This window comes from Lepus europaeus, chromosome 10 (assembly GCF_033115175.1).
Source record: "Lepus europaeus isolate LE1 chromosome 10, mLepTim1.pri, whole genome shotgun sequence".
In the NCBI taxonomy this organism is placed as follows: domain Eukaryota; kingdom Metazoa; phylum Chordata; class Mammalia; order Lagomorpha; family Leporidae; genus Lepus; species Lepus europaeus.
This window is the reverse complement of record NC_084836.1, coordinates 59,656,077-59,679,261: the sequence shown is the minus strand read 5'-3', so window position 1 is coordinate 59,679,261 and position 23,185 is coordinate 59,656,077.

Here is a 23,185-nt window from a genome sequence, read left to right as displayed (position 1 = left end):
GAAATTAGAAATCTAAAAAATATTGTCGGGAATCTACAGGATACTATTAAAAAAATCCAGCACGGGTTTTAGGAGTTCCTGAAGGCATGGGAAGAGAGAAAGGATTAGAAGGCCTTTTTAGTGAGATACTTGCAGAGAACTTCCCAGGTCTGGAGAAGGATAGAGACATCCTAGTAAAGGAAGCTCATAGAACCCCTAGTAAACATGAACAAACTCACCACAGTGAAACATAAAGAAAAGATTCTAAAATGTGCAAGAGAGAAATGTCAGATTACTCTGAGGATCTCCAATTAGACTCATAGCAGACTTCTCATCAGAAACCCTACAGGCTAGGAGGGAATGGAGAGATATAGCCCAGCTACTAAGGGAAAGAAAACTGCCAGCCCTGAATATTATATCCTGCAAAGCTCTCAATTGTGAATGAAGGTGAAATAAAGACCTTTCACAGCAAACAAATTGAAAGAATTTGTCACCACTCGACCAGCCCTGCAAAAGATGCTTAAAGATGTGTTACACACAGAAACACAGAAACATGGTCATCAATATGAAAGAAGGCAAAGGAAGAAAACCTCACAGTAAAAGATCACAGGAAGTTCAAAGCATATATTAGAAAATATCTTTGGGAAATGGCAGGGCAAAGTTGCTACTTATCGATAGTCACATTGAACATTAATGGCCTCAATTTTCCAGTTAAAAGACACAGATTGGCTGAATGCATTAAGGAACAAAACCCATCTATTTGCTGCTTACAAGAAACACATCTTTCCAACAAAGATGCATACAGACTGAAAGTGAAAGATTGGAAAAAGACATCCCATGCCAACAGAAACCAAAAAAGCTGGTATAGCCATCTTAATATCAGATAAAATAAACTTTGACGCAAAAACTATTAAGAGAGACAAAGTGGGGCACTATATAATGATTAAGGGATCAATTGAACAGGAAGATGTAACTATTATAAATGTATATGCACCTAATTACAGGGCACCAGTTTATTTAAAAGATATGTTAAGGGACTTAAAGGGAGACTTAGACTCCAACACAATAGTACTGGGTGACTTCAATAATCCACTCTCATAAATAGACAGATCAACCAGACAAAAACAGCAGACTTAATCGACACTATATCCCAAATGGATCTAACAGATATCTACAGAACTTTCAAGCCTACATTTAAAGAATTTACATTCTTCTCAGCAATGCATGGAACCTACTCTAGGATTGACCACATACTAGGCCATAAAACAAGTCTCAGAAAATTCAAAAGAATCAAAATCATATCATGCAGCTTCTCAGACCACAGTGGAATGAAGTTGGAAATTAGCAACTCAGGAATCCATAGAGTGTATGCAAACACAAGGAGACTGAAAAACATGCTCATGAGTGAACCCTGGGTCATAGAAGAAATCAAAAAAGAAATCAAAAACTTTCTGGAAGTAAATGAGAACAGTAAAACAAATCAAAACTTATGGGATACAACAAAAGCAGTGTTAAGAGAAAAGCTTATAGCAATAGGTGCCTATGTCAAGAAATTGGAAAGGCACCAAATAAATGAGCTTTAAATGCATCTCAAGATCTAGAAAAACTGCAGCAAACCAAACCCAAACCCAGTAGGAGAAGAGAAATATTTAAAATCAGGAAAGAAATCAACAGGATTGAATTCAAAAAACATTACAAAAAATCATCCAAGAGCTGTTTTTTTGAAAAAATATAAAATTGACACAACATTGGCCCAACTAACTAAAAAAAGACCCAAATCACTAAAATCAGAGATGAAAAAGCAAATGTAACAGACACCACAGAAATAAAAAGAATCATCAGAAATTACTGCAAGGACTTGTATGCCAACAAACAGGGAGATCTATCAGAAATGGATAGATTCCAGGACACATGCAACCTACCTAAATTGAACCAGGAAGACACAGAAAACCTAAACAGACCCATAACTGAAACAGAAATTGAAATAGTAATAAAGGCCCTTGCAACAAAGAAAAATCCAGGACCAGATGGATTCACTGCTGAATTCTACCAGACATTTAAAGAAGGACAAACTCCAGTTCTTCTCAAACTATTCAGAACATTCAAAAAAAGAGGGAATCCTCCCAAATTCTTTCTATGAAACTAGCATCACCTTAATCCCTAAGCCAGAAAAAGATGCAGCATTGAAAGAGAATTACAGACCAATATCCCTGATGGACATAGATGCAAAAATCCTCAATAAAATTCTGGCCAATAGAATGCAACAACACATCAGAAAGATTATCCACCCAGACCAAGTGGGATTTATCCTGGTATGCAGGGATGGTTCAATGTTCACAAAACAATCAATGTGATACACCACATTAACAGAATGCAGAAGAAAAACCATATGATTATCTCAGTAGATGCAGAGAAAGCAATCAATAAAATACAATGCTCTTTCATTATGAAAACTCTAAGCAAATTGGGTATAGAAGGAACATTCCTCATACAATCAAAGTAATTTATTAAAAAAACCACGGCCAGCATCCTATTGAATGGGGAAAAGTTGGAACCATTTCCACTGAGATCTGGTACCAGACAGGGATGCCCACTCTCACCACTGCTATTCAATATAGCTCTGGAAGTTTTAGCCAGAGCCATTAGGCAAGAAAAAGAAATTAAAGGGATACAAATTGGGAAGAACTCAAATTATCCCTCTTTGCAGATGATATGATTCTTTATATAGGGGATCCAAAGAACTCTACTAAGAAACTATTGGAACTCATAGAAGAGTTCAGCAAAGTAGCAGGATATAAAATCAATGCATAAAAATCAATAGCCTTTGTATACACAGACAATGCCACGGTGACGAAAGAACTGCTAAGATCAAACCCATTCACAATAGCCACAAAAATAATAAAATGCCTTGGAATAAACTTAACCAAGGACGTTAAGATCTCTACAATGAGAATGACAAAATCATAAAGAAAGAAATAGAAGAGGTTGCTCCCAGTAGCCCAAGAATCTGCTCCATTCCCTCTGTCCCTAGCCTCTTGGCTTTTACAGACACTTATTAATTGTGTTCCATACTGCTGCCAAAATCTGCATGCCTGTATAGCGTTCCAGTAGACCATTTACATACCCAGAGTTACATTAAAGCAGGATGCTCAAATGGATCCCATAATTTTTGTTATAATAAATATGAAATTTACAAGTAAAAAAAAAAAGAAAGAAAGAAATAGAAGAGGATACCAAAAAATGGAAAAATCTTCCATGCTCATGGATTGGAAGAATCAATATCATCTAAATGTCCAAATTGCTCCCAAAAGCAAATTATAGATTCAATGCAATACCAATCAAAATACCAAAGACATTCTTGTCAGATCTGGAAAAAAATGACGCTCAAATTCATATGGAGACATAGGAGACCTTGAATAGCTAAAGCAATCTTGTACAATAAAAACAAAGCCGGAGGCATCACAATACCAGATTTTAGGACATACTACAGGGCAGTTGTAATCAAAACAGCATGGTGCCGGTACAGAAGCAGATGGATAGACCAATGGAACAGAATAGAAACACCAGAAATCAATCCAAACATCTACAGCCAACTTATATTTGATCAAGGATCTAAGACCAATTCCGGAGTAAGGACAGTCTATTCAATAAATGGTGCTGGGAAAACTGGATTTCCATGTGCGGAAGCATGAAGCAAGACCCCTACCTTACACTTTCCACAAAAATCCACTCAACATGGATTAAAGATCGAAATCTATGACCCAAGACCATCAAATTATTAGAGAACATTGGAGAAACCTTGCAAGATATTGGCATGAGCAAAGACTTCTTGGAAAAGACCCCGGTGGCACATGCAGTCAAAGCCAAAATTAACAATTGGGATTACATCAAATTGAGAAGTTTCTGTACTTCAAAAGAAATAGGAAAGTGAAGAGGCAACCGACAGAATGGGAAAAAATATTTGCAAACTATGCAACAGAGAAAGGATTAATAACCAGAATGTACAAAGAGATCAAGAAACTCCACAACAACAAAACAAACAACCCACTTAAGAGATGGGCCAAGGACCTCAATAGTTTATAGTGGTTAGTGCCTATGTCAAGAAATTGTAAAGGTATCAACTATATAACTATCAATGGTTCTCAAGTATCCAGAAAAAAAGCAACCCCAAAAATGGAAGGAAAGAAATAATTAAAATTAGAGAAGAGAAGCCAGCACTGTGAAGTAGTGGGTAAAGCCTCCAACTGCAGTGCCAGCATCCCATATGGGCACCAGTTCGTGTTGTACTCCTCTTCTGATCTAGTTCCCTGGTAATGTACCTGTGAAAGTGGAGCATGGCCCAAGTACATGGGCCCCTGCACCCACGTGGGAGACCAGAAGAAGCTCCTGACTCTCAGCTTTATATCAGCTCAGCTCTGGCCAGCACAACCATTTGGGTAGTAAACCAGCAGATGGAAGACCTCTTTCTTTCTCTCTGCCTCTCTGTAACTCTACCTTTTAATAAATTAGGTAAGAAATTAAATCGAAAACATTAAACATGCAAAGGCCAATGAAATGATGAGCTAGTTTTTTTGAAAAAATAAAATTGATATACCAATGACCCAACAAACCAAAAAAAAAGAAGACCCAAATCAATAAAAACAGAGAGATAAAGGAAAGATCTACCAAATGACATAAAAGAAATAAAATAAATAATCAGGAAATACTACACACAGCTATATGTCAACAATTGGAAATTTATATATTCCTGAACACAGACCAATGACCAAGATGGTGATTGATCCAGTAATAAAGACCCTCCCAAAAAAGAAAAGCACAGCATTGGATGACTTCACTGCTGAAGACTTTAAAGAAAACTAATTCCAAAACTTCTCAAACTGGTCAAAGCAATTGAAAGGGATTGAATCTTTCAAAACTAATTCTGTGAGGCTAGTTTCACCTTATATCCAAAACCAGAAAAAGGTAAAACAGAGAAATATCCCTGATGAAAATAGAAGCAAAAAGCCTCAACAAGACACCAGCTAATCAAATCCAACAATATAACCGATTATTCACCTAGACACAGTGGGATTTACCTCTGGTGTGCAGGGATGGTTCGACATATGCAAATCAATTAATGTGATACATCATACAAACTGTGAAATAGAAACCAAATATTTATCTCAATAGTTGCAGGGAAAGCATTTGATAAAATATAACATCTTTTCATGATTAAAATCTTAAGTAAATTGAGTATAGAAGAAACATTCCTCAACACATTATTGTATATGTCTGTTTTAGTGCCAGTACCAAACTGTTTTGATTTAACTGCCCTGCTGAATGTCTTGAAGTCTGGAAATGACATGCTTTCAGTTTCACTTTTTTTTTTTGACAGGCAGAGTTAGACAGTGAGAGAGAGAGAGAAAGGTTTCCATATGAATTTCAGCATTGTTTTTTCTAAATTTGAGAAGAATGTGATTGGTATTTTGATTGGAATTGCAATGAATCTTTAAGTTGCTTTTGGTAGTAGGGATATTTTGATTATATTAATTCCTCTAATCCATGAACATGAAATATTTTTTCATATTTTGGTGTCATCTATAATCAACTAATCTTTGACAAAGAGGTTAAAATCAATCCCTGCAAAAAGGACAGTCTCTTCAACAAATTATCCTGCAGAAGTATGAAACAAGACCCCTACCTTACACCTTATACAAAAATCAACACAGAATGGATCAAAACCTAAAATATTACCTGATAGTTTCAAATTATTAATGAAGGACATTGGGGGAAACTCTGTAAGACATTGGAAGAGGCAGAGACTTCTTGGAAAAAAACCCAGAAGCACAGGCTAGAAAAGCAAAATAGACAAATAGGATTACAATAAGTTAAGAAGCTTCTGCCCTGCAAAGGAAACAAACATAATGAAGTGGCAACATACAGGATGGAAGAAAATATTTGCAAACTATGCAACTGATAAAGGATTAATAGATTAATATCCAGAACCCATAAAGAGCTCAAGAAACTCAAACAATCCAGTTAAGAATGGTGAAAGTACTTGAATAGGCAATTTTCAGAGAATGAAATTCAAATTTCCAACAGACGCGTGAAAAAATGCTCAGGATAACTAGCCATCAGAGATATGCAAATGAAAACTCCAATGAGGTTTCACCTCACCCCAATAAGAATGGCTACAATAAGGAAATAAAAAAACAATAAATGCTGACAAGGATGTGGGAAAAAAGGTACACCATTCCAGCAGTTTTTTTAATGTAAGCTTGTACAACTATGGAAGACAGCATAGAGACTCTTCAGGGAGTTGAAAAATACCATATTGCTCAGCCATCCCACTGCTTTCAATTTAATGAAACAAAATGAAATCAGTAGATGAAAGTGTTATTTGTCCCACCATGCTTGTTGCAACACAGTTCACAATAGATAAGATGTGGAATCAACCCAAATGTCCACCAACTAATGAGTGGATAATGTGGTATATGCATACTATGGAATACTATTCAGCCATTAAAATAATGAAATCCTAAATTTTTTCAAAAGTGTATGCAACTGAAACTATTATACTTAATAAAATAATCCAGTCGCAAAAAGCAAATATCATACATTTTCTCTGATATGTGGCAGTTAATATCTAGTATCAAAAAATGTATAGGAATTAAATGGTCATTTTGGAATATGATTTTCATTTTTAGCCCTTGTTTATACTTCTGTAGAATTATGGTCTTCCTACTTTTACTTCTTGAATATTAAGATCAGTGATGACTTAAGCCTGTGGATATAGAAAGATTAAAATTATGGTTTTGCAAACACTGAAGAAGAGAGGGAGGAATGGATTAGGGGAGAAGGGGAAAAGGAAGTAGCTTGTTTTCTTGGAAGTGTAGCTATGGAATGCATAAAACATTTAATCATATTAATAAAAAATTTTCAAGGAGTTCATTAAAATTCAAAAAAAACAAAAATAACAAAGGAAGAAGATAGGAGAGTGGGAAGGACATATGATGGATGTATCATTATATTCCTAATAATGTACATAGGAAATACATGACATCTGCTCTCTGTATGAATTAATTAATTTAAAAAATGGACAAAGGATCAGATTTAGAATTTTTTCAAAGAAAACAAAGAAATGGCCAACAAGAATGGAGAGAAATGCTCAAATATTCAGATAACTACAAATCAAAAAAAATATGTTTTATGATTATTATCAAAAAGTCAAAATATAACAGTGCTTGTGAGGATGTAAGGAAAGAGAATATTTGTGTACTGTTGATGGAGACCTAAGTGAGGAACAGCATTGTTGAAAACTGCTAGTTCCTCCCTCTCTTTGTGTCTGCTAATACTAACTGATAGAACCTAAAAGGGAGAGAACGATCCAACTTGGGAAGTGGGAGACACAGCAGACTCATAGAATGGCAGATGTCCTAAATAGCACTCTGGCCTCAGAATCAGCCCTTAAGGCATTCAGATCTGGCTGAAGAGCCCATGAGAGTATTGTAGGCATGGAAAGCCAAGACACCCTGGGGAAAAAAAAAAGACCTAAATGAAAGATCTCTGTGAGTGAGATCCCAGTGGAAAGAACAGGGCCATCAAAGGAGGAGGTACTTTTCTCTGAAGGGAGAACAGAACTTCCACTTTGACTATGACCCTGTTGGAATAAGATCAAAGTCGGCGAACCCTAAAGGCTTCCATAGCCTTGGCAACTCATGACTAGAGCCTAGGGAGATTACTGACGCCATAAACAAGAGTGTCAACTTGTTAAGTCAGCAACAGGAGTCACTGTGTACTTACATCTCATGTGGGATCTGTCCTTAATGTGTTGTCTAATGTGAAGTGATGCTATAACTAGTACTAAAACAGTATTTTTACACTGTGTGTTTCTGTGTGGGTGCAAACTGATGAAATCTTTACTTAGTATATACTGAATAGATCTTCTGTATATAAAGAAATTGAAAATGAAAAAAAAACCTGGTGTTATATTGGAAATTGCATAAAAATTAATTAATTTTTAAAAAATATCATGTAGGATCTCTGTCCTTAATGTGCTGTACACTCTTATTTAATGCTATAACTAGTACTCCAACAGTATTTTTTCACTTTGTGTTGCTGTGTGGGGGAAAACTGTTGAAATCTTTACTTAATATATACTAAACTGATCTTCTGTATATAAAGAGAACTGAAAATGAATCTTGATGTGAATGGGAGGGGAGAGGGAGCGGGAAAGGGGAGGGTTGCGAGTGGGAGGGAAGTTATGAGGGGGGGGAAGCCATTGTAATCCATAAGCTGTACTTTGGAAATTTATATTCATTAAATAAAAGTTAAAAGAAAAAAGAAGTAATCAATTAAAAAAAGAATTGTATCTACAAATCAATTGAGTCTGTTCAAAATTAACATTAAAAAATAAAAACTTTAAAATAAAAAAAAACGCTCGTTCCTTTAAAAGTTAAAAATAGAACTACCATAAGATCCAGCACTCCCATTTCTAGGATATGCAAAGGACATGAAATCAAAGAGATATTTGAATTCCTATCTTCACAGCAACATTGTTCATAATAGCCAGTAAGTGTAATCAATGTGTTTATCAGCAATGAGCAGATTAAGAAGATGGACTGTCTAAATACCATTAAATATTGCTCTGGCATTGAAAAAAAAGAAATCCTGGTTTTTTTTTACAACATGGATGAACCCAGAGGACATCATGTAAGTGAAATAAACCCAATACCTGAAGACAAATACTGCAGGTTTTCATTTTTAAGTGAAATCTTAAAGAGTTTAATTCATAATAACAAAGAGTAGAATTGTTGTTACAGGGGCTGTATGTATGAGGAAGGGAGATATTTGTATAAGGATTGTTTATATAAGATGAATAGGCTCTGAAGATCTAATGTACAATAAATTGACTTTAGTTGATACTAATGCATTGTATACCTGAAGTAAGCTAATGGAATAAGATATTCATGCATTATCACTATAAACAAGACAAAGGTAACTAAGTGAAGCAACACATGTTAGCTTGATTGTGGTAATCAATTCACTATTTCTAAACATCACAGTATGCACCTTAAATATATACCATTTTATTTGTCAGACATACCGCAGTAAAGATGAGGAGGATGAAGTTCCTCCAAAGTAAAAAAGAATAGATGGAAAAGGAAAGATAAAGAGGTAAGACCTGCCTCTTAATTTTCATTTTCTTGAATGTGAACTTGCTGTCTGGTCCCAGATGGCCATCTTGCAATGATGCAATAACAAAAGTGGAAATGAAGTACCAATTCTTCCACATGTAAGAGGAAGAAGGTAGAATGAGCCTGGAATCTTGATCATAATATTGAGCTATGAGTCTAAGCCTTGTCTAGTTCCTGATCTTAGAGTGATAGCTTACAGCATTACAAACATCAAATAAACAATAAAAAGGCTTACCATTTAAAGCATTGGTGGTAAGGTTTCCTATTGCCGTAACTAATAGCCTTCATAATTGAAAAATATTTATATTCTTTTCACAATTCATCTACATAAAAATAAAAATTTTCATAGCCTTGTACCTCATTTCATATATGGTTTAATATGTTGAACTAAATAAAACAAGTGATACATCAAATAATGTTTTATGCTTTTAGAAAAATTATTTGTAAAATATTTTAACATATAGCTACATGTGGTATTATTTTATCATTTAAAAATTTTAAAATCTCGGGAGCGGAAAGATGGCGGAATAGGAAGGGAGTACACTGATAGTCCAGGGAGAGACAGTTTAATAAAAGTGGAGATACTGCAGGTTCAAGGAAGAGTAGGGGAAAAAACAGCAGAGGAAACTCTTCCAGAACTAGTGATTCACAGTGGAGAGCGTGGGAGCCCACGGTTCGGGACACCAGCGGCAGACTCAACACACCAGTGCTGGAACGCGAGGTGAGCCGAACTTCAATAGCCTGAGACACCAGCGGGAAAGAGGAAAGAGGAGACTAGAGGGAATGAGGCTTGAAATCCCATGGGGAAAAGTTCACCAGGCTAACTAGAAGAGAGAGAGGAAAAAAAAATTGACCGATACGGACACGAGTTTCTCTCTCTCCGCTCACCTCACTTCTCAAAGGCGAACAAGACAAGAGCAGGCACCATTTTGGAAATACGTCATAATCAGTGTGACCTCAGGTCTGCACCGGCCCTGAGTCTAGCAGAAAAACCTGACTCTGGTGTGGGGGGTGAAAAAACAGGAGAATAGGACCTAATGAATGTGTGGTGCTGGTGAACTGAGACTGAAGAAGGAAACGGTCGGGGAGAGAACTCACGTGAACTCACGGAATTCACGTGATTTCTCTCCAGAGACACTACAGTTCGGTAGCCTCAGCAATCCAGTGGGAGACTGCAGGAGAATTGGAGCCCACACTGAGGGCAGCACAGATTCCCTGTGTGGTCCTTGGGAAAGAGCTTCTGAACTCTGGCTCCTGTGGGTATATCATTCACCTGCTAACTACCTCCAATTCAGTTCAGCTGTGCGGAATTACTTCCCTTTTGAATCAAAAAAAAAAAAAAAAGAAAGAAAGAAAGAAAGAGAGATTTACCACGCCTAAGCTGGGAGTGTCACCTTTGGCACACCCTTAACCCTGAGGAACCAAACAGAGTTCTCAGGCCACACCCATCTCAAGCCTCTAAGGCTCCATTGAAAGCAGACAGTCCACTTAATCTAGAGTCATAGTATAAAAAGAAAAAACACCAGAGTGAGGAAATCAAAGAATATCTACAATATGCTAAACAAACACAAAAACCGAGGTAACAAGAACAAGGAAGACATTATGACGCCCCAAAATGAAAAAGACACCCCAATTCAAGATTATGAAGATGATGAGATAGAAGAAATGCAAGAAGTGGATCTCAAAAAGTTGATAAGAACATTAAGAAGTTCTCAAAAACAAATTCTTGAACTACAGAAATCCTTAATGGACAAGGTTGAAAATCTCTCTCATGAAAATGAAATATTAAGGAGGAATCAAAATGAAATGAGACAACTAGTAGAACAAGAAAATGTGATAGTGATGAGAAATCATAATGAAATGAAGAATTCAATAGATCAAATGACAAACACATTAGAGAGCCTTAAAAACAGAATGGGTGAAGCAGAAGAGAGAATATTGGACTTAGAAGACAGAGGGCAGGAAAGTATACAGTGAAACCAAAGAAAAGAAGAGGAGATTAGAAATATTGCTGGGAATCTACAGGATACTCTTAAAAAACCCAACATTCGGGCTCTAGGAGTTCCTGAAGGCATGGAGAGAGAGAAAGGATTAGAAGGCCTTTTTAGAGAGATACTTGCAGAAAACTTCCCGGGTCTGGAGAAGGTCAGAGACATCCTAGTACAGGAAGCTCATAGAACCCCTAGTAAACCTGACCAAAAGAGATCCTCACCACGACATGTTGTAATTCAACAGTGAAACATAAAGAAAAGATTCTAAAATGTGCAAGAGAGAAACGTCAGATTTACTCTGAGAATCTCCAATTAAACTCACAGCAGACTTCTCATCAGAAACCCTACAAGCTAGAAGGGAAGGGCGAGACATAGCCCAGGGACTAAGAGAGAAAAACTGCCAGCCCAGAATATTATATCCTGCAAAGCTCTCATTTGTGAATGAAGGTGAAATTAAGACTTTTCATAGCAAACAGAAATTGAATTTGTTGCCACTCGTCCTGCCCTGCAAAAGATGCTTAAAGATGTGTTACACACAGAAACACAGAAACATGGTCACCAATATGAAAGAAGGTAGAGGAAGGAAACCTCACAGCAAAAGAACACAGGAAGCTCAATTTCTCTTTGACATAGAATTAAAATCTGATTCTCTGTTAAAACAATGTGTTAAAATCATCTATTATGTTCTCTTGATGTCTGTTAAATTCTAATTGTTCAGAAACAGCTGAATTTTTATTAAGAGCTATGGGTTATTTAAATATGTGCTTATTTTCAAAGATTTGAATAATCACCTTGTAACAACGATCAAATTTGGTCTATGTTATGTCATGATTTTAAGGAATCTTATTTCAACCAGATATTTTGGATTTTGAGCCTTTTTGGCATTCTTGACAGGCATTCAAAAAATCAAAGTTTCAAACAATCTGGACTCTAAAATTTCCAGTAAATCCTGGACTTTGGTTTTTCCAGTTTGGGCCCAAATGAAAAAATCGAAGACCTATGTCTCTCATCTTATAGAGACCCCAACTATCAGGCTATTTGGATTATATTAGAAGTACTGTCAAGATATGACGTGGTACTAAATTTTAAGTTTCTATAATGGAAAATGCTATTAATACAAATGTTTGAGAATTAAAAAGTCTAATGATCTTGTGTTACTAGACATGATAGTTATCTTAATGAGAAAGCCCCAGAGGCCTAAAGGGTTAAATACTTGTAAAATCCTACAGGTGCTTTCAAAAACACTGTGAAGTAAGCAAGTGCCTCTTGTTGGTTGATGAGTTTATAATTTTAAACATGCAACTTAAAGTCTTTTGTCATCCACAGTTATATATGATGTGCTGCTCATAAAACTAAAGCGTTGTTGGTTCTGTGTTTAGCTGTCCTCCTATAGGTTCCTATGGACTTTTTCCAGCCACTTCTATTGTATCCAGTACTTTGGGATGTCTCTGTAAACAGATGAAGCCAATAATGTATTAACAGTACCAACTGAGAGAAAGTATGGTTAACTGAGGTTACTAAAAAGAAAAAGCAATTCAAATCAATTGGCAATCTACAAAAAGAGTTAAAGATTTTAAAAGCTATTATTAAAATTGCTATATTGGTCTATTATATTACGTTATATATGTGTACATATTGTATGTCCACATGGGGAAATTTTATTAAGAATTTTATTTTAATCAGCTTATAGATAAGATTGTCCATAAATTTAAGCTGCTAAATTTAATAAAGGATACATTTTAATTCGTGTGACCTGAATCTCTGCATCATATGTTTTAAACTTGTTGGTAGAAAGAAACTAAAAACATTTTACATGGTTGTGCTTAAGTTTACTGGTTAAACAAACTACACCATGTTAGATATTTAAGAGGTGTTTTCAAATACATGATTCTTAAAATTTATAGAAGGCATTGGATCTTCTGGTAAATGTTTTCTTAAGTTGTTATCTAATGGTTGAAACGGTTTGCTAAGTATTCATGTGATATTGCTATTGTCAGCAAGCGATCTAGGACTTGCTCCCTCATTTCTCTATTCTAAGCCCAACTTGTTCTTTCATTTCTCTATTCTCTTCAAGGTAGGAAACTAATTCTGTTATGAAGGAATCTGTAGGACGCACAATTTAATCTTTAGACCTTATAAAAGAGATGGCTAACATTTTTCTGTAATAGCAGAGCCAAAATAAGAGCTTAAATAATAATCTCATAGCTAGATTCACTTCGCCATCAGCGAAGTAAACAGTAAGTAGAAAAAAACCTCCCTTTCAGACCAAAGGGAAAGAAAGTTTTAAAGTGAGAATATAATTTTCCTCACGGGCATTGTCTACCTTAGAAAAACTACTACAGAACATGCCTGTGACTATAGACTTGTAGTTCAGGCCACCGAAGATTAGAGATGGGACTTGGGCACTCCCTTGACTTGCATCCTCTGGCCTGCTTTAACAAAAACCAGGAGGAAAAGAAAGCTAGGCATCAGAAGCAATGGGTAGCAGGCCTATTACTGGCTGATCTGTACAGTGATCTGCCCTCAAGCAGACCCAACAGGCCAGTCCACTGCAGTGGCTTTCAATGTGGTAAGCCTGGGCTTCAGCAGAAGTCAGCTTGTGAAGAGCCCTGGCAGCTCTGCCAAGAGTTGGATCACTGGAAATGGACCTGCCCTGGAGTCGAAGGATGCCCAGGTCAGAGCCACAGATCTTATTGGCTCTAAGCTGAAAAGCCCTCCACTCAGCCCAACTTCCAAAGTGACAACTGCAGCTGAGGGTATGGTCAAGCAGGGTCAGCAACATTGCAGGCAGAACTGTAAATTTCTTGTTAGAGATGCCCCCTGCCTTTACCTGGCCAGCTCTCCTCCCAGGCCAGCTAAGTAATGAAAGTCAACAGAGTGCCTTCCCCTAGGAGGTTCACACCTCCCTTAGGATGTACCCCATGTGAATAGATAGATAGGTCCTGGCCTCTTAACTTACAAGGCCTAAAGCCCAACAGATTATTATCAAGCCCCTTCTATCAGGTTCTATTTGCCTCTCAATCAGAAAACTTAATTGTAGCTTAGACAGAACCTTTCTTAGCTCCTCTAATAATGACTCTGTCCTTTGTTCTAGACCCTGTCCAGCGCACTTCGGCCTCATTCCTTTGTAATCATAACCTCTACTCTACCTCCAATGGCTCTACTCCCAACCTGTGTGTACTGATGGTCCTCTTCCCCACTTAATGCTGTATAATATTTCAGACCTGGTTATCGCCACTCTTAGGATCATTGGTTACTATCCTCACCCTGTCTTTTATGACTTTGTCTAAATATGATCAGAGTTGGTGAACTTGGAAGGCTTCCATAACCTTGGCAACTCATGACAACAGCTAGGGTGGTTACTGGTGCCATAAACTAGAGTGTCAATTTGTTGGGTCAACAACAGGAGTCACTGTGCACTTGCTCTTCATGTGTGATCTCTGTCCTTAATGTGCTGTACATTGTGATTTAATGCTATAACTAGTACTCAAACAGTATGTTTCACTTTGTGTTTCTATGTGGGTGCAAACTGTTGAAATCTTTACTTAATGTATACTAAATTGATCTTCTGTATATAAAGAGAATTGAAAATGTATCTTAATATGAATGGAAGGGGAGAGGGAGCAAGAGAGGGGAGGGTTGCGGGTGGGAGGGAAGTTATGGGAGGGGGAAGCCATTGTAATCAATAAGCTGTACATTGGATATTTATATTCATTAAATAAAAGTTTAAAAAAAATTTAAAATCTCTTTTCTATATGCAATAATTCTTTGTTTTCTGAAATCTTTTACTCATAGTAGGCATTTTTAAAGAAAAACTTTAATTTGCCTTTCTGTCTTTCGCAAAATATTTCATTTGTTCCTGATCTTATAATTTTATATCCATCCTATATTTTATTTCCTTGTACTACTTTTTTAAAATAATAAAGATATTTATGGTGTAAAGATAGCTATAAGACCAGGTTTGGTAATATCCCATATTAGTTTTCACAGGAGGGTCATTATTTTATTGTGACTATTTTTTTTTTGAAGGCAGAGTTAGTGAGAGAGAGAGACAGAGAAAAAGGTCTTTCTTCTATTGATTCACCCCCAAATGGTGCTGTGCCAATCTGAAGTCAGGAGCCAGGTGCTTCCTCCTGGTCTCCCATGCGGGTGCAGGACCCAAGCACTTGGGCCATACTCCACTGTCTTCCTGGGCCACAGCAGAGAGCTGGACTGAAGAGGAGCAACCGGGACAGAATCCAGCACCCCAAATGGGACTAGTACCCAGGGTGCCGGGGCCAAAGGCAGAGGATTAGCCTAGTTAGCCGTGGTGCCAGCCGTGACTAATTTTTAATTATAATTATTTTCATGGTTATTATTTTTATCTCCTAGCTGTATTAATTCTAAGCTGCAAATGTTGCCCCTTTTGGTTCTTCTTTGCAGAATCAAGATGTCTTTTTTTTTTCTAGTATGACTAAGTTATTTTGTAAAACATACAAGGACATTTAACATGAATATATATTTTCTGCTTCTGGGTACAGAGCTTATTCTACTTATAGTAATCCAACTTCATTAATTCTATTACTCATAGATGACATGTCCTCATTTAATTTTTGACTACTTCTTATGATAAAGACTGATAATGATATTAACCTTCTCAACTGTAATTAAGCTTCTGTCCATTTCTCCTTGAATCTGTAAAATTTATTTCCATATTTTTATTTATGTAAATTCCCATAATTTTATAGCTATTAGAACTTTATATAGAATTTAATTTGTAGGAATATAAAAGACTTTCTTATGTTTCAGTGATTCATTTCTTTCAATACTCTGGTCTCTTCTCAACATTCTGTATTGGCTTTACTAGCTTTCAAGATATACTTGTTCGTCTTTTAATTTTTCATCTTTGATAAAAAAAAGGCATGTCTATTTAAAGTCTACTTTTAAATTGTACAGCATTGTATTTTATTATAATTTGAATGTTTGCTATTATAACTATTAATTTTACTTTTACATTAACTATTTCCTTTAGGTTTCTGTTTTTACTGTCTGTTCTTTGAGTGTTCTTTTATTACAGACCAAAGTATATATGCTGTGGCTTAGTGGGTAAAGTCACCATCTGTGGTGCCAACATTTCATAAAGAACCTGGTTTGAGGCCCAGCTGCTCCGCTTCCTATCCAGCTCCCTGCTAATGCATCTGGGAAAGCAGCAGAGGATTGCCCAATTAATTGCATCCCTGCACCCATGTGGGAGACACAGAAGAAGCCCCCAGCTCCTGTTTGTGGGTCTGCCCAGCTCTGGATGCTGTAGCCATTTGACGAGTGAACCAGCAGATGGTAGCTCTCTCTGTCTCTCTCATTCTCTGTAACTCTGCCTTTTAAATAATCTTTTAAAAAGTATATATGCTATGTTTCATTTTAATAATTTTAATTGCTGCAAAGTTTTTCAAAAACAAATACAAAGTTTGTAGTTCTCTATAATTCTCTTTCATAAACCACATCCTGATAAGCAATAGATAAGGAAATATTAATAAATAGCCCTATCCTATTGGTCAGGAAAGCTTGAGGTTTCACAAATCTCACCAAACACTAATGGTTTAGAACATGGTAGCATTTTCTATCAAGGTTCTCCCGATTGGCTCTGTTTAACTCAGGTGCTTTATGAATTTCAGTCAAGTATCAAAGTCCAAATATTTTAGTATCCACTGTTATTGAAAGCCTAAAAGAACTAACTCTCTCCTCTGACAACTGATTCTGGTTATTGGTGAGCCAAAGATGGAACCACCAATGGGAGAACCACCAGGTGGTCTTAACATGTGAAGTTTATGTCTAACAACACGGTTACTGGATTCCAAGAGGGGAAATCCCAAGAGAAAGTATACCAAAATTTCCAAGCAGATCCCATGAAAGGACTTCTGAATATTCAATTAGTCAGGAGAGTTATTAAGGGCAGGCCAGATTCAGGAAGAAGGAAAATAAGCTGAACCTTGTTGGAAAGAAGGATGTTCTCAAACCAGGAGGGAAGGTATTAGTAGAGGCATTTTTGAGAAACTTCTTATAGAGTTACAATATTGTTGAACATGTTAAAGATAAACCTTGTATAATTACTAACTGAATTGTTTGGATGTATAAATTGTCAACCTTATAGCAGCGTTCCTTTAACTGTGGTTTCAGAAGTGTACTCTAGACCAGCACTGTCACATAGAAATAAAATACAAAAAAGTGAAATTTTAAATGCTCTAGTAGTCACATTAAGGAAATAAAGAAAATACATTATTAATTTTAGTTGTTTAACAAAATATATCTGCAATATTACCATTTGAACATATAAAACATAATTAAAGTATAAAATTATTAATGAGACATTTGCAGAGTTACTTTTGTACTATGTCACTAAAACTCAATATGGACTTCACATTAGAGTACATTGAAAATGCTCAACACCAACATGTGAGTAGTGTGTTCTGCACAGAGCTACTTTAGAGTGTGAAGTCCTTGGAAGGAGGAATAGTGCTTTCCCTGTCCTTGTATCTGAAACATGAACCTTCTTAACATAGAGTGCATATTTGGACTTACAGTTAGGACAGTTGTTTGGATGTCTGCATTCTATCTCATATCAAAGTGTACAGGTTCAACACTCAGCTCCAATCCCTTATTCCGATTTCCTGCTGATTCATACCCTAGAAGGACAGCAGGTAATGGCTCCACTGCTTCCTGCCACCTACTAGTGATACTTGTATTGAGTTCCTGACTCGTTTGCTACAGGCCTCTGGAGGGTGAATAAGCAGACAAAAGTGCTGTGTGTGTGTGTTAGTGTGTGTGTGCATGCGTGCGCACGTGCGCGTATGTCTGCCTCTCAAGTAAAAGGATAATTATTTAGAAATCAGCTTGACATATCAAAAATTTTGTATATGTTAATAACTGAATGAATTTCAAAGTCACAATTTTCTAAGAGTACTCCCCTCATTCTCCCTCTCTCTTTTTAAACTGTGGAATCCCTTGCTAACATTCTCATATCCACTGCCAACCTGTAAAAATATATTAAATTTTTTTTTTCATTTTCAATTCTCTTTATATACAGAAGATCAGTTTAGTATATATTAGGTAACGATTTCAACAGTTTGCCGCCATATAGCAACACATAGTGAAAAAAAAAATACTGTTGGAGTACTAGTTATAGCATTAAATAAGAGTGTACAGCACATTAAAGACAGCGATCCTACATAATATTTTTTTAAAAAAATTAATTTTCTATGCCATTTCCAATTTAACACCAGGGTTTTTTTTTTTCATTTCCAATTATCTTTATATACAGAAGATCACTTCAGTATATAATTAGTAAATATCACATCAGTTTGTACCCACACAGAAACACAAAGTATAAAAATACTGTTTCAGTACTAGTTATAGCATCACTGCACATTAGGTGACACATTAAGGACAGATCCCACATGGGATGTAAGTACACAGTGACTCCTGTTGCTGACTTAACAATTTGACACTCCTGTTCATGGCATCAGTAATCTCCCTAGGCTCTAGTCATGAGTTGCCAGGGCTATGGAAGCCTTTAGGGTTCGCTGACTTTGATCTTATTCCGATAGGGTCATAGTCAAAGTGGAAGTTCTGTTCTCCCTTCAGAGAAAGGTACTTCCTTCTTTGATGGCCCTGTTCTTTCCACTGGGATCTCACTCACAGAGATCTTTCATTTAGGTCTTCTTCTTTTTTTTTTCTTTTCCATGGTGTCTTGGCTTTCCATGCCTACAATACTCTCATGGGCTCTTCAGCCAGATCCGAATGCCTTAAGGGCTGATTCTGAGGCCAGAGTGTTGTTTAGGACGCCTGCCATTCTATGAGTCTGCTGTGTATCCCATTTCCCATGTTGAATCTTCAAGGTGGCATGTACCAATGCCATCTCACTAGTCCAAGTGATTAATTTCAGTTCACAACTGATGGCTCTGATAGGTCTAAGAATCAAAGGGATCACACAAACAAGACAAGCGTCTGCTAATACTAACTGATAGAATCAAAAAGGGAGAGAAAGATCCAACATGGAAAATATATTAAATTTTTAAAATTTTTAATATTCTCTCATGTTTAGAAATAATATGTATAGTGTATTAATTTTATTTAAATGTTAGTAAAAAAAATTTTGATTATTGTTTTTTTGTCCAAAGCCAGTCATTCATTTGTTATTTGATTCAACAAATAATTATCAAGCCCTTATTAATTGTCAGAAAATACTGAGTAGGAATAAAATAATAAGAAAATTCAGGGGGCCAGCACTGTGGCACCAGCATCTCATATGGGTGCTGGTCCGTGTCCTGGCTTCTCTCCTATCCAGCTCACTATTTTGGCCTGGGAAAGCAGTGGAAGATGGTCCAAGTGCTTGGGTCCCTGCATGTGAGACTAAACAGTGAGCCCTGCAACAAGCTGAAGCAGCTGAGAGAAGTACCTTATTCTTACTCTGCCATTGACATGGGATTGATTTTCCCTGAGTCATCAATGCACTGGAGCTTTCTGGGCCCCACCCAGCACATGCCTCTGAATATACACTGAAGGAATAGATACTCCACTAAGTCACAGAAGCATGTTTCAAAAATAAAAGCCATCAGAGGGGAAAACCAACAAGTGTTTCCACAAATGCCTAAAGATAACCATAGAAACATGACAAACATGACATGGAAGATAGTATGACTCCCCCAAAGGAATACAACAGCCTCCTCAATATTAGAATGTGAATACAAAGACATTGGTGAAATGTCTGAAAAAGAATTTAAGAGAATGACCAAAAGATTGTGTAAAAGCAACGAGAAACAAATTCATGACTTAAAGAAATCCATACACCACACAGGGAATCTCTGCTGCCCTCAGTGAGGGCTCCAGTTCTCCTGCAGTCTCCCACTGGGTTGCCAAGGTTACCGAATTATAACATCTCTGGAGAGCACTCATGTGAATTCTGTGAGTTCTCTCCCCCACCGTCTCTTTTTTTCACAGTCTCAGTTCTTTAGCAACACACATTCACTAGGTCCCGATCTCCTGTTATTTCACACCCCCACCCCAGAGTCAGGTTTTTCTGCTAGGCTCAGGGGCGGTACAGACCTGAGGTCACCCTGCTTATGACGTATGTCCAAAATGGCGCCTGCTCTTTGTCTTGCTTGCCTTTGAGAGGTGAGTGGAGGGACAGAAACTCGTGTCCTCTCTCTCTTCTAGTTAGTCTGGTGAACTTTTCCCCACGGGATTTCAAGCCTCGTTCACTCTAGTCTCCTCTTTCCACTTCCCTGCCGGTGTCTCGGGCTATACTAAACTGATCTTCTGTATATAAAGAGAATTGAAAATGAATCTTGATGTGAATGGAGGGGGAGAGGGAATGGGAAAGGGGAGGGTTGTGGGTGGGAGGGAAGTTATGAGAGCGGGGGATGCCATTGTAATCCATAAGCTATACTTTGGAAATTTATATTCATTAAATAAAAGTTTAAAAAAAAAAACAAAAGCGGAAGGAAAAAGAAATCCATATACAACATGGACAAAAATTTTCCATGAGATAAAGATATTGAAGAGAATCAAACTAAAATATTAGAAATGAAGGACTCAATGTTTCAAATAAAAAAAAAAAAAAACAGGCTTGGTGAGACAGAAGAAAGAATATCCAAGCTCAAAGAAAAATCTTTGAAAATAGACTACAAAAAGAAGAAAAATGAGAAAACAAAAATGATTATGTGGTTTACGAGATATTATCAAATAATCCAGCATACATCTCCTAGGAGTCCTGAAGGTATGGAAAGAGAGGATGGATTAGAAAGCCTATTCAGGCCGGCGCTGCGGCTCAGTAGGCTAATTCTCCGCCTTGCGGCGCCGGCACACCGGGTTCTAGTCCCAGTCGGGGCACCGATCCTGCCCCGGTTGCCCCTCTTCCAGGCCAGCTCTCTGCTGTGGCCAGGGAGTGCAGTGGAGGATGGCCCAAGTTCTTGGGCCCTGCACCCCATGGGAGACCAGGAGAAGCACCTGGCTCCTGCCATTGGAACAGCGCGGTGCGCCGGCAGCAGCATGCCTACCGCGGTGGCCATTGGAGGGTGAACCAACGGCAAAAAGGAAGACCTTTCTGTCTGTCTCCCTCTACTGTCCACTCTGCCTGTCAAAAATAAAAAAAAAATAATAAAAAAAAAGAAAGCCTATTCAGTGAAATAACAGAAAATACTTCCCTAATTTAGAGAATGAAAAATACATCCAAGTACAGGAAGCACACAGAATTCCTAGCAGACATGATCAGAAAACACTTTCCCCATGACACATTATAGTCAAATTTTCAACAGTAAAACAGAGATTCTAAAATGTGCAAGAGAGAAATGCCCAATTTCCTTCAGAGGATCTCCAATTAGACTGGCAGCTGATTTCTCATCAGAAACCCTACAAGGCTAGAAGAGAATTCAGAGGTATAGTCTAGGTCTCAAAAGGTAAACCCAGAATATTGTACACTACAAAATTCTCATTTGTGAATGAAAGTGACATGAAGACCTTCCAAACAGAAATTAAAAGAAATTGTCGTCATTCATCCAGCCTTAAAAATGATGCTGAAGGATATGCCATACACAGAAACACAGAAATAGTCATTATGAAAGAATCTGAAGACAGACTATCTCCTAGTAAAAGTATAAAGCAAATCGAAAGCAAACAATGGAATTTTTATGGAAAAGCGGCAGGGCCATGTCATTAATTATCAACAGAACTTGTCTATAAATAGCCTAAATTCTAAAATAAAAAGCTATGATTGGGGTCAGCACTGTCGCATGTGGGTAAACCTGCCACCTGTGACACCAGCATTCCATGTTGGTGCCAATTCAAGACCTGGATGCTCCACTTCTGATCTGGCTCCCTGCTAATACAGCTGGGAAATCAGCAGAAGATGGTCCAAGTACCTGTAACCTTGAACCCATGTGAGAAACCCAGAAGAGTTCCTGGTTTTCAGTTTCAGATAGGACAAGCTCTGGCCATTGTGGCAGTTTGGAGTTGGGAATTGAAGCAGTGAATGTATGATTCATATTCATTCTCATTCTCTCTCTCACTCTCTCATCCCCACTCTTCCTTTCTCTCCTTCCCTCCCGCCTCCCTTCTCTAAATCTGCCTATCAAAAAATACATAAATATTTTTACAAATATTTTTTAAAGATACATACTGGCTGAGTGGATTTTAAAAAACCAAAATCCATCTATTTGCTACCTGAAAGAAATACAACTCACCAACAAAGATATATACAAACTGAAAGCAAAAGAATGGAGAAAGATATTATATGCTAACAGAAAGCAAAAAGGAGTAAGAGTAGTTCTCATAATATCAGACAATATAGACTTTAACACAAAAACTGTTAAAGAGGCAAAAAAGTGCATTATGTAATGGTTAAGGAATCAAATCAACAGGAAGATGTAACAAGTAAATGTACAGGCACCCAATATTGGGTGCTTAGTTATTTAAAATCAATAATACTACTTTTTTATTGGACAGTGTTACAGAGAGAGGTAGAGACAGAGAGAGAGGTCTTCCATCCGCAGGTTCACTCCCCAGATGGCCATGATGGCTGGAGCTGCACCGAAACAAAGCCAGGAGTCAGGAGCCTCCTCCAGGTCTCCCACACAGGAGAAGGGGCCCAAGGAACTGGGCTATCCTCTACTGCTCTCCCAGTCCATAACAGAGAGCTGGATCAGAAGAGGAGCAGCGGGACTAGAACCAATGTCCATATGGGATGCCCGTGCTTCAGGCCAGGGCTGTGCCACAGCGCCAGTCCCCAAATAATACTTCTAAAGGGAGACAGACTACAATATAATCATAGTGGGGGACTTCAAAAGCCCACTTTTGTCAATGGAAAGATTAAATAGATACAAGATCAACAAATAAATGAAAAAGCTAAATCTATACTGTGGATCAGATGAACCTAATTGATATGTACAGAGCATTTCATCACACAGATGCAGAATATTCTTTTCATCAGTGCATAAAACTTTATCTAGGATAGATCATATGCTAGACCATAAAGCATGCCTCAGCAAATTCAAGTAAGCTGAAACCATA